Raw genomic sequence first — 12,573 nt, forward strand, 5'->3', positions numbered from 1 at the left:
TCAGGGTAGGTGATGTTCCACAAGCCAACTTTGTAACTGGAAGCAGGTTACTGTCACTTGGCTGTATGGCTTTTGCGCTCACATTTGGATCTTGCTGTTGCTCTGGGGAGACATATTGCATCAAAGTAGTTTCACATGAATTGCTAACTCTAGGCCTACTTTTACACGTAATTAATGATTAAGATGTAGTTTGTGTTCTACTTCCTGACAGGCTGTTTTCTGTCTTTAATCTCTAGGCATACAACTGTATCTAATCCTGCTAGAGGATGAGTTGTTTTCTGCATTGAAACTTTTTGATTTCATATCAGGTGAGACTAGGAAGGAGTGTGCCTGTGAGCTACTCCGGCCAAAGCTGTTATGGAGAAGTAAGTAACCTTTCCTTTAAATAACAGCTGCTCTGTGTGCCATTCTGTCTCTGAGAGTCAAGCAGAAATTCCATACTGGAACCAAGAGACTTAACGAAAGGTTAATGAATGTTAGAATTTTCCTGTGAAAAGTTCTGATCCTGCGAAACTGGCAGTTTCTAAGAGAAGGTTGTGATCCTGAAAATTTCTCAGTAAATGCCCTTCACTGATACTTTTAGACATACAACCCATGCTTATTTTGCAGCTGGTCCATGATCAGGTTTTTTTAATGCATCTGAAATTTTGGTAATTTTTCTTATTACATGTAATTTAACAGAAGAGTCGTATGAGTGCTTCTGGTCTACTAAGTGTCAGATATTTTGAGACTACACGAATTTGTTCTATGTTTAGATGAAGGAGAAGCAAGAGGCAAGATTGTACTGTTTTCCCAAAGTCAGAGATAAAAATTCCCCATCATTAATTAAAATCCATTTTTTATATCATTGTTACTCAGGTCTGTCCACCAATTTTTCTCTCTGTTTCAATTGCTGTGTTTCTTCCTTGTATTTCTTTTCTATATACCGTTACCCACTCACCCTTTTGTTTTTTCACATGCTTCTTGTTGTAGATGGGAAAGCTGCAGGATCCACAACTTACACATAGTCTTTGCAACTCTCTTAATCACTTGGCATAGCAGTGAGAGAGACCTGTTTCCATGGTGTGTGATGTGTATCTCCATGAACAGGAAAGAAAGAGATGATACTCTTTTCATGGATCAGTAGGTCAACTTCCTAATATGCTAGCTTGGGATCCCCAAGAGGCACCCAAATGGAATTTTTTATTTCACCTGTGTTTCTTTCATAGAAAAGGTATCTTATACTCTTTACAGACAACATTATGTGGTAATATTTAGATTTGTAAGAAGTTAACTTCAACTTTTGAAAGAGCAGATAGAACAAAGCCAGGAGACATTGGGAAATGGTGTTATTCAGGTGAACAGAGTGCAGCATTATGCCAGAAATGGGGAGGAGTAAGAAAATAATTCACAAATTACATGAGTCTCCTCTTTGTGTTGATAGACTGAATGAATGGGGGTTGCATCTCACTTGATTAACTTATACTGATGTGAATGAAAACCAAGTCTCTAAATCTACTTTAAACTGTAGTGTTTCTGGCATGTGTGAAACTGCACAACATTTTAATTAAGCTATCCACAGAATGTCAATAAAAAAGTGTCTTTGAACAGGTAATAGCTATCCAAAATAAAAAAAGAACAATTCTGGGGACACTACAAAGAACATTAGCACAGAAAGAGAAAAATTTAAGTCAATTGTAAGTCTGAACTTTCAGTAGATATAAACTGGAATATGTCCCTGTGAATTCTGAAACAGGTGAGTGAGATTGGCTGGCATATTTAGGTTGTTTACAGTGGCTCATGATGGTCTATTAATATGAACAGATGATGTGACATTGGCTTCCCTGGGGCCAGGATTTCAGCTCTGATATATTTGTTGGGAGTTGGAGAACATAAATTAGAAATAAGGCAAGCTAGAATATATCTCCATTTAGAAGGATAAGTTATTTTTTATATAGATTTTTCAGTCTGGCAACTACGTACTATCAAGTCTGAAATGGGCGTCCCATATCAACCTTTACTTTGGGAAGACATTTTATGAAATCCACTGTATCAGAAGAGGCAAAAATCAAAAATTCTCCTGAGGTCTGTATAGGCGCCTATTTTTATTGTGGAATCTGGGGACTGATGCTAATGAATGTGTGCTGTGGATTTATCCATTCAGTAGTATAAAAAAACCCCTACACGTTGTGTTTACTAGCATCTCATTGGAAAAATACTGGCTGTTCCTCCCAAGCAGTTATGTGTCCTCTTTAGGTTTGGGTTCAGTGAGAACAGCAACCAAATCTGTTACTACACTGTTTCTTTAATAGATCTTAAAATGCTTTAAAAAAAGAGATTGATAATATTTTTTCAGGTGGGAAAGCTGAGACAGAGTCCAGTGAAATGATTTCTAAATGACATTCAGATGGCAAACAAGAGAGCTGGAAATTTAGGCTTGGTGGTGTACACCATGGATCTGACAATTATCCCCAGGTAGAAGTTACCTTTCTATGTTAGAAAGACAATTAACTGTATCTTTAATGTTAGAAATTATCTTTCTGACAAAACATTTGTTTCTGTCAGTTTGGTTTTTGGCTTTGAGGGTTTTGTATGTTTGGTTTTTTTGGTCAGTGTCTTCTAGTACCTTGAATGTTGACAGATTCTTAACTTTGCAGGTTCTATGAGAATATGAATTTCTCTATTTCTTATTTTGCAGAGAGCAACAGATCTTGAAAAGCACCTAGGTGCTTAATTCCCAGAAAATTGACTAAAAGATTTAACTAAGCTTCCACAGTAAGGCTGTGTCTAAGCCAGCCATTGAATCTGGCTCTCCCGAGCCCAGTACAGTGCCCTGGGGCCAAACAGAGATGCAACATGGTGTGACATGTTATATCTTCACTATACAACATTGTGAAAGGGAGGATCAGAATAATTTCTTAGTTCATGCTTGACTAGAATTCATGCAGCTGGCATTTCTTATTGGTAATTCAAAGCAACCTACACTCACAATTAAAAAGCTTTTTTGTGAATTGTAAGCAAAGACTTTTCAGCCTGCACTTTGGGGTTCCTTGGTCTGAACTGTCCTTTCTGTCCTTTGAGGCCTTTGTAACTGCAGAGCATAAGAATAATCGAGTAATTTTGGCCTTTACACAACCTATAGTAAGGTGTTATTTAAAGATTAGTATAATATAATTGTTTGCTTTTTACTGAATAATCAAGTAAACATCTCTTTCTTAATCCCTTGAGGCTTCAGAGGTCAGGCTTCTGCTTTTTGGCCTCAGGTTCTATGGCTAAGAGGACACAATTCACATGTAGTCCTTTAAGGAAAAACAGATTTTCCTGTGGTTCTTTTTGTTTTCTTTTTTTTGTGAGCTTGTTTTTTTTTTCCCCCTAAGTCTCAGGGACTGATTCATCTCTATCATAATTTTTTACAGTGCTTTCAGTCCAAACCTTTTGCAAAGTTAACCCCTCTTACTTTACTGTGAGAGCTGAATTGGCTTCAAACTTCATAAACGATCTGAAAATAAATACAAAATCTCATTTTGTTCTTTTAATGCTTCTGAAGAATTCCTTAAGTAAGCTTAAGGCATTACTTTTTTAAACAGGCCTCCTCCACATAGTGTTTCTGAGGCAGCTCACAGTGTGTTGTACAATGGTAGCTGTTACCTCAAATCAAATGCTGTCTTACATTTACCACTTGATAGAGTTTTCCATAACAAAGACAGCAGACTAAAGCCTGTTACAGTAAGCCATACTTTATTTCAAATCAAATGCTAATCCATCTGAAGACATAAATACAGCCACTGAAACCCCAAACTTCAAATTTCAGTCACTATTGTTTCACGTAAGGCACACATTTCATTTGAAGTGAACTATCATGAAACTATCATAATGCAATTAGCAGCTGTCATGTGGGAAACCTATGAGGTCAGACAAACAAGGCAACCAGATGGTGCTCACAGTTCTGCATATTCAATCAACATTTTTTCATACTGTATCATAAACTTTCTTCTCTGGTGCAAAGGGCCCCACGACTTAATCTTGACAAGTTTATGTGTTAGTTTGCATTGTCAGGAGCTAATGTTGTATCTCATATGCACTATTATTAAACAAATTCAAAATATGAAATACCTACTCAAATGTAAAGTGCAAGAAATAAAATCACAAGGTTGGATTTCTCTCTGGCTATGTGAAACAAAGGCAAGGATTGAATTGTGGGTTTTCACAATGGAGGGATTTTACCAGTGAAATGCCACAAGGATCTGAGATGGGATCTGTATCATGCAATAATCTTGGTAGCATAAATTACATAATTTCAGGTAAGGTTACATAATTTCTGGATAACAGCACATTGCCTAGGGTACAAACAGTTGCAAAACAGTCTCAAAAAGCTCAATAGAGTGAATGAGAAATTTCAGTTTGTCCTGGTTTTGGCTAGGATAGTTCTGAGTTTTTTTCAGTAGCTTGTGCAGTGCTGTGTTTTGGATTTAGTATGAGGATAATGTTGATAGCACACTGATGTTTTTAGCTGTTGCTGGGTAATGTTGATACTAAGTCAAGGACTCCAGTTTCTCAGGCCCTGCCAGCAAGAGGGCTGGAGGGGCACAAGAAATTGGGAGGGGGCACAGCCAGGACGGCTGACCTGAACTAGCCAAAGGGGTATTCCATACCACGGAACATCATGCTGAGTATATAAACTGAGCGGAGTTGGCCAGGGCCTGCTGACCACTTCTTGGGGACTGTCTGGGCATCAGTCAGTGGATGGTGAGCAATTGCGTTGTGCATCAATTGTTTTTTTCCCCTTTCTTTTAGAATTTATTCTTTCCTATTATGTCTCCTTTTCATTGTTGTTGTTGTTATTATTATCATTATTATTATTATCATCATCATAATATTTTACTTTATTTTAATTACTGAATTGTTCTTATCTCAGCCCTCGAGTTTTACCTTTTTCCCAATTCTCCTCCCCATCCCGCTGGGGGTGGTGGGGAGTGAGCAAGTGGCTGCATGGTACTTAGTTGCCAGCTAGAGTTAAGCCACAACATGGTTGAAATTTAAAGATGGCAAATGACCAGGAGGTTGGGTGGAACATCTTGGGAGTCGCTGTGGGTTGCTCTCTGAGGACATCAACTTGATGTGCAGCAGCAGTCTAAAAAGCACACGGGAATTACCTGGAAAGAATAGAATGCAAAACAGAAGATAGCAGTATCATGCTGTGAATTCATAATGCTTTCATAGCTTGAGTGCTGAATGAATTTTTGGGCATCCTTTCTCAAAAAAAGACACAGTAGAACTATGTGAGGCACAGAAAATTTTAAGAAGGATGGTCAGAAATAGTGAAAAAAAACTTCCACATCAGGTAAGCTGGACTGAATAAGACACAGCCTTCAGAGGGGTTAAGTGCAGAAGGAGCATGATACAGGTTTATGTAATTTTGTACCATGTGAAGAAAATCAATAAGGAATTATTTATTTATATGCTTGTAGCACAGAAGCTTAGAGATAACAAAGAGCAGAAGGTTTAGAAGTGAAAGAAGCACTTTTTTACACAATACAGAAATGAAAGTCTTCTGTTCAGTAATTTCCCAGTTTATATGCATCAAAATTATAAAAGAGTGAATAAATAGGTGTGTCAGCAGGGAGGATGGCTCAAAAAGTACCTAAACTGTGAGTGCCATATCTTGGGGGGAAGGAGGCAAATGCAGAAGAATCCCAGTGCATCTCCAGTTTGTAATATTGTTTTCCTAGAATTTCTGCTATTGTGCACTTTCAGAAGTAGGGTACAAGGTTGGGTTTTAGTCTGGGGGCTCAGACTAATGCTTTCATGTAGACAAGTCATTGAGGCTCCCAAAATCAAATCTCTTTGCCTGAAGTTCCTCAGTAAACTTCAAATCCACACTGTAAAAGATATGTAAATACTTACGGGGTTTAAACACAAAGTTTTTTTCTTATATGTTTTTCATACTGTGATCTCAGGGCTAGGAGATGGGTTCCGTTACCTCTTGCACTGCCCAGGGAGTAGGGTTTTACTGGGGGACAGTTACAATTCTAACACAGCTAACTTGCCATCAGCTACCTCTACTGTAAAAACAGTTCCATTAGTTGGTCTTGCTGTATCCTTGAAAAATCCCTCTTAAAAAAAAAAAAAAAAAAAAAAAAAAGCTTTTGAAGAGAAGGGGATCTAGCATTAGAAAATCCATAAAATTGTTCTTGGGGTTTTTTTTTTTTTAACCCTTATCTATTAATGTAGTGTTCAGGAATTATACTAGCTTGCCAGTTAAATAGCTTTCTTCAGGCTTATCGAAAAGTTTATGATGAGTTTTATGATTGACATTACTTGTGTGTATGGTTACATATTCTCAGTAAATTATCTAAACTGTGGGCACAGATTCTCAAACCAGTGTACCCGGAAATACTTCCTTCATCTTTAGGGAGTGAATTTGCAAAACTGGCCCACAAGGGTCCTGCAACATTTGGCCCTATATTCTTCCATCTCCAGAATAACTGAAGGGAAATGGAATTTCAAAAAGGCTTCATCTGTTTGGTATGATTTTGGATTAGATTGAGATTACAGAAGCTCTTATGGATTTGTTTTTACACCGGTAGGTTAATATCTGAATTTTGTTTCTGAAATTCATTTGTTGGATTATTGTAAAACAAATTCTGACAGGGAATAGCCATATCTCATACAAAAACCTGAAAATATTCTTTGCTCTTGAGATTTCAGCCTGTTTTATCATGCCATGTTAACACTGTTTTGTAGAACATAAGGCCAGGCTAACCACCAGGCTTGGTGGAAACCCCTCCCGTCATCCTGGGTAAATGACTAATGCACCCATCTTCTTGTGTTTATCACATACCTACTTTACATGCGCACGTCAGGCAATTAAATATATTTCTTTTTTTTTGCATTTTATAATTAAAACTTCATTGGCCAAGAGGAGGGTAAGGAGGGGTCCATTGCTCTTTATCCTAATACTTAAATACTTACAAGAATAGGAGAGACAACCACGGATAGGATGTCTTGATGCCTTGACTCATTTCCATGAATGTCAGTCCAATGACAAGTTATTGGAGGTTTTGAACATGAAGACCCCTTGGATTTAAGTATACGAACTGGGAGCTCTTTGTACATACAGGCAAACTATCACTGGAATTCCACTACTAGGTGGAGTGTTAATTTAGTTCAAGGATAAATCACAGCTCTTGGGAGATAAATCAGAACTCTATAGACTACTGTCGAAGAGCTCTTAGTAAACAGTCCTGGAGAGCTGATTTCTGGAAACAGCTGAGTTCCCTTTCATATCCAGTCTGTACCAATGATATCCTATCATGACTGTGTTGCCAAATGAATATGTATTCCAAGCTAGATGGAGAGAAAATCTTTTGACAGAAAAGAGAGGAAACCCCCCTGTCAATTGATTACTGTACCTGCAGCTATGGAAAAAAAATAATATATATATATGTATATGGGTGGTGGTGGTGGTGTGCATTTCTTTGATTTAAATCAGTTAAAAAGGACTTACATAAGCAAAAACTTTAAACTAATTTTTTAAAATTGTATAACTGCAGATATGATGTTATGGTAAAGGTACTATGCAGAGAATTAAGCTAGCTCTGAATGTCTGCATGATCCTTATCACAGCATCTATAAATCATTTGCAAGGCAGCTGGCAATTATGAAGGTCTATTGATGAGCCATAGAATGGCAGGAGGGAATAAAAGGGAATATAAAGAATAAAATTAGCAAAGATAGTTTTATTTGAAAATATGCTTGTTTGCAAACATTTTTTGTTTTATTTTTGTCCTCTTATCTCCCTTGGAAATGTAAACCATGCAAAAGCACTGAGACTTCCTGCTGCCAAAATTTATCTTTTTTGACAGTAACTGCTGCTTACCTGAAGAATTAGAGGGAACATGGTTTTCTTCTGAAGTAGTGCACCATGTTGTGCATTCAAATTTTTACTCTTCCTGATGTGATTTGATGATACTGTTACAAAGCTAAACTGTTGACTAAGGCTGTGAAGTAAATTGAGTGGACTATAATTCCTGAAAGTGGAAAAAAATTAAAAAAATCATGAGCTGTTCTGTGCAGTTAGAATAGTATAATCACAGTAAGGGAGAATTTAAACTTGACAGGTTTATGAAAACCTGTTTAAAATTCTTAACATAATTTAATTTCTATGATCTATCTGTAATGACATTGCCAAAGTCCAAATAATATGATGCAACACACTAATGGTGTTTTGGGGTGATCTTTGTAGCATTTGAGATTTGTAATAATAGTAACACTACCTTTCTTCAAAGAATACTTTATAAGAAAATCTATTTCAGGAGATGATAATCTTATTTATTTATAAATAATAAAGGTGTCAGAGGGAGGAGAATATACTCTGATCAGCCATTACAATACACATGCCAAACCCATGGTAAGAACGAGATACACATTCTATTGGACCTTATTTCTTAATAATAAACTTTTGTGTGCTTCTGATTTCCTGAAGTAATTTATGCGATATCATCAGACAGTAATAATTTTTATTGTCATAATGGTTTTAGGTGCCTATATTAAAGAACCCAGAGGTGTGTACAAGGAAGCACCTAAAATAATCTGTGCTCTGTGGGGCACACGTGGTAGAAGAGAAATGTTCTGACTGAAGGGAAGGAAATTTTGTGTATGTATTATGTAAACTCATCTTCATTTAAGATGTTTCACAAACTTTCAGTGAAATATATGAAGTAGAAGGCTTACCTGAGCAAGCAAAGGATTTGAAAGTAGTTGTCCCTGCAAACTGCTGCAAACTGAGACTTGAATATCCAAGATTTCTACCTTTCATTGGAAGGTCAGTGTACGGTAACTGACTGCTTCACTAGCTCATGAGTTGGTTTGGCAGAATGAAGTTCCAGCTTAGTTTAATACCTCTTTAGTCTACTGCTGAGAATGTACAGCAGTGTCTAAATTCAACGCATGAGTAATTCCGGTCCTGGCTGGAGTTCGAATGTCATCTATGCAGTCACTGCATGCTGTTGGAACAGCAGGTGGAGCCTACAAAGCCTGTTTCAAAAAGTACTACAGGGAACACTGGAAGGAACTTGACTGTCTCTTCCAAACCCACAGAGACTTTAAGGATTTTTGGGATTTTATTTACAGAGAGGACAATTAGATACCAGTTTAAAAAAAAAAATTCCGAAGAGTTAGGTCTTACATGAATGTATTATTATCAAAACCTAAGGTTTTCTGACTTGTCCATTTTTTTTTGTTGTTGTCTCAATTTCAGAATGGAAATAAGAAAAGCAATGTCAGTAAGATAAATGCTCACAATTACTTTGGTCTTAATCATATTGCTCCATGATCATGATGGATCCTGGAAGAGAACACACTTTTCTCTTTTTTTGACCTTATTATTATTATTTTTATTATTATTTTATTTTGACCTTATTATTATTATTTCTCTTCTTATGACCTTAGCAGGGGCCATTTACTAGATTACTGTCACTTGCAGACAAATAGGTGAAGTGTAAAGTCAGTATAAGATGGTGCTGCAGGAGGCTACTGTTTGCCCTATTGCAGAAATCAGTCTGTTCATTTGCATTATACATTGAAATCAGTGAGATTTCAAGGTCTGAATCTGAACCTGATTTTGAGACTTAAACCATCTACAAAGAAGCAGATCTAATACCCATAACTAAGGCAGTATTTACTAGTTTTCTAGTTTGCTTTTTCTAGGTCTTATATTATTTGTGTTCAGTTTCTGAAGAGTTAAACCTGAATTGTCCTTCAGATTCGTTTGAATGTAATCTTGTCACTCACTTGGCTGACTCAATAATTTATTGATTAGTTGTTAACTTGACATGCTTCTTTCTATTGTTTATAGCAGAAACTAGTTATTTCCTAAATTTCTCTGTTGTTGCTGTTAGTCTAAGTTTAACATCTTTTGGGCAAGCCTATCTCACTGGAGTGTCCAAGTGCAGCCAGCTATGGTCCTGGTACTGCCGGCAGGGTCTTACACTGACAATCAGCTGAAGTCTTGACTACTGCTGCTATTATAAAAAAAAAAGTGTGGGAGAAACTGCAGTATCAAGTTTTAAATTTGAGAGTTATTATGGATTTAGAAGAAACAATACAGGCAGAAACTGGAATATGGACATTTCAGTATTTTTTCTTACAGATTGTGAGCAAAGAATGGAATGGAGCATTAAAAAACAAATCCAGGGGAAAAAAAAATTACTTACTGACTGGTGGCTGAATTAGAACAAATCCCTTAGAATGACATCACTTTTATTTGAGAACAGCAACTGCTGGAAAAATCATTGACCTGTTTCAATGTTTTGGTGTAAAAAAACCCAAAACTAACTAGTTTTAATAGTAGAATCTTCCACTGATACCTACTTCATAAAAGAAGAAGTCTTTTATCTGTCTAGTAGTTCTTAAATTATTGAGTGAAAGACATCTGCCTGGACTGAAGTTAGATTCTTTTAGAACTAAGGATCTGTATACATACCGTAATTAGTTTTCAATCCTTTATTTACAAGTAGAACAAATCTATTTAAATAAGTCTTACAAGATTTCTCATATTAATCTCTTATTACATCTGTGAAGGATCAGTGATTTGTTAAAATATAGACTGAAGTCAACAAAATAGAACCTGTATAAGACTACTAGGGAAGAGAATCAGCTCCCCTCCAAACAGTGCACCAAAATTGATTCTGTCTTTAAAGGTGTCATAATAAAGTTGTATTTTCCCTTTCAAAATGACATTTCAACATTTAATTTATTCCCATTATTCCTAAATGCATAGCCAAGTGCAGAATTTCTAGAAGGGCTTGTGCTGTCCTTGTTCTGATCACATAGATCCTTTGAGGAAAAGGCTTGCTTGGAAATTGTGCAATGGCCATAGAAAAGGAATATTTTTAACAGTTTAAAAATAGATCAGATGCTGCACTCCATGCAACCAACTGTTCTCACTTTCCAAGTGATGGAATGTCCACCCACACCTCTCTTGGAAAGAAGAATTGTTAATTCAAAAAGAGTCCGTGTTTCAAGCTGTAGGCTGTACTGACAATTTGACAGTGCCCACACCACCAGACCTTGTTCTTACACCTAAAGCCACTTGGAAGTTTCAAAATGGAGTGCTGTTGTTGAGGTACGTCCTTCGACACTTCTGGTTTGTATTTGTGCCATTACTGTGACTACTTTTTATAAAATACCTGTCACTTGTTGACCAGCAGGAGCTTACTCTCTCTTATTTTTTCCCACCCCCCTAACAAACAGTTGTAGCAAACATAATACATGTTCTACTTGCCATCACTGGGATATAAAGAGAATTGCTAACTCTGAATTCATAAATATCAAGCAGTCTCCATTTGGCAGCTTTGCCATTGCTGTATAATTGCAATGAGAATGTAGGTCCCAATTACACTTAAGATTTATCAGATTATATTTAGGGCATGAATTGTAGCCTTTAATGAGATGGGATAATGGGTGGTAATCAGGTTAGGAGAGGACTGAAATGGCTTTAAGAGAAACTTTGAACTATCCAGTGTGAAGCTCTGTTAACTAGAAGCTACTGCAACTGTGCTTAATAGCACATTTGGTGCCATGAGGGCCCTGCTACTGCCCTTTGATACCATTCCTGACACGGTCCTTCGTCTCATTTGCCGTCTCAAGCAGGAAACTGCAAGGGCAATTTCAAAGCCATCTTCTTAGTGTCCAGTAGTCCCTAAGTGTGGGGACTACCCTAACAAGCCTTACACTTTCAATATGTCATTCTAGCTGCCTAACCTAGCTAACACAGGTTGAGCTTCTCACTTCAGATTCTCATAGGCCATTTCTGGTGTAGGTGTGACACACCACACCAAGTTGATACATGCTCCTATCCTCTGTCATCCTGGAATAGTATCTTTATTCTTCACTCTGGATAGTGTTTAAATGAAGATCTGTTTGTGCCTGCAGAATTACCCCATTCCTGTTCCCCGAGAACCCTGCAAAGCAAAGGCGTTATGCTAAAATGATAACATTTCCTCTTTTAACACGCCCGTGTTTATGGGAAATACCTGTCATTTGCTGTGTGAACTGCGCTGGCATCAGTAACTTCAATAGACAGGTCTGCATAGACACATGCCAGCATTTTGGTAACTCCCAGTCTGCAGGGCATAAAGCCAGCTCTTGCTGAATCCCTGCCGTATAGCCACGCTATCACATCTTCTGGAGGGGCAGTCTGTATTTGTACAGTTTTCCATAACAAAGATGCACGAAGCCAGCACTGACATTTTGCCCAGCTGCTTAGGACCGAGCATTGTCTATTCCTCCTCTGTGTAGGAACGGTCAGTGTCATGTACCCTACTGTGGCAAAGGCAATCCTGAAACAACTGCCTTCAGTATAGGCAGTACATAACCGAACCAGAGGATTAGGGGGTGACACTGAAATACTACTGGTATTTCCACTGACCAAACTACTATCTGTACAAGTGATTTTGGTGTACATATGTGAAGGCATATCCTCAGTACTTGGAAAGATTGTATGGTCACTAACTAGTAAAAACATTTTCAACAGTGTAAAAAATACTTAAAATTGAACGCTGATTTATTTTGCTGCCAGGCACGTTCTTTAAC

General features: G+C 37.3%; 1 long non-coding RNA gene across 2 annotated transcripts in view; it reads left to right on the plus strand.

The window, feature by feature from the left end:
• The window catches only part of LOC130158197 (uncharacterized), a 144,354-nt gene that overhangs the window by 46,506 nt on the left and 85,275 nt on the right, over nt 1–12,573 (plus strand). For both annotated transcript variants that reach the window (XR_008825202.1, XR_008825201.1), the window contains 2 exons: nt 237–365; nt 973–4,725. This is a non-coding gene — a long non-coding RNA (uncharacterized LOC130158197). The remainder of the gene's footprint in view (nt 1–236; nt 366–972; nt 4,726–12,573) is intronic.

This window comes from Falco biarmicus, chromosome 1 (genome assembly GCF_023638135.1).
Source record: "Falco biarmicus isolate bFalBia1 chromosome 1, bFalBia1.pri, whole genome shotgun sequence".
NCBI lineage: Eukaryota > Metazoa > Chordata > Aves > Falconiformes > Falconidae > Falco > Falco biarmicus.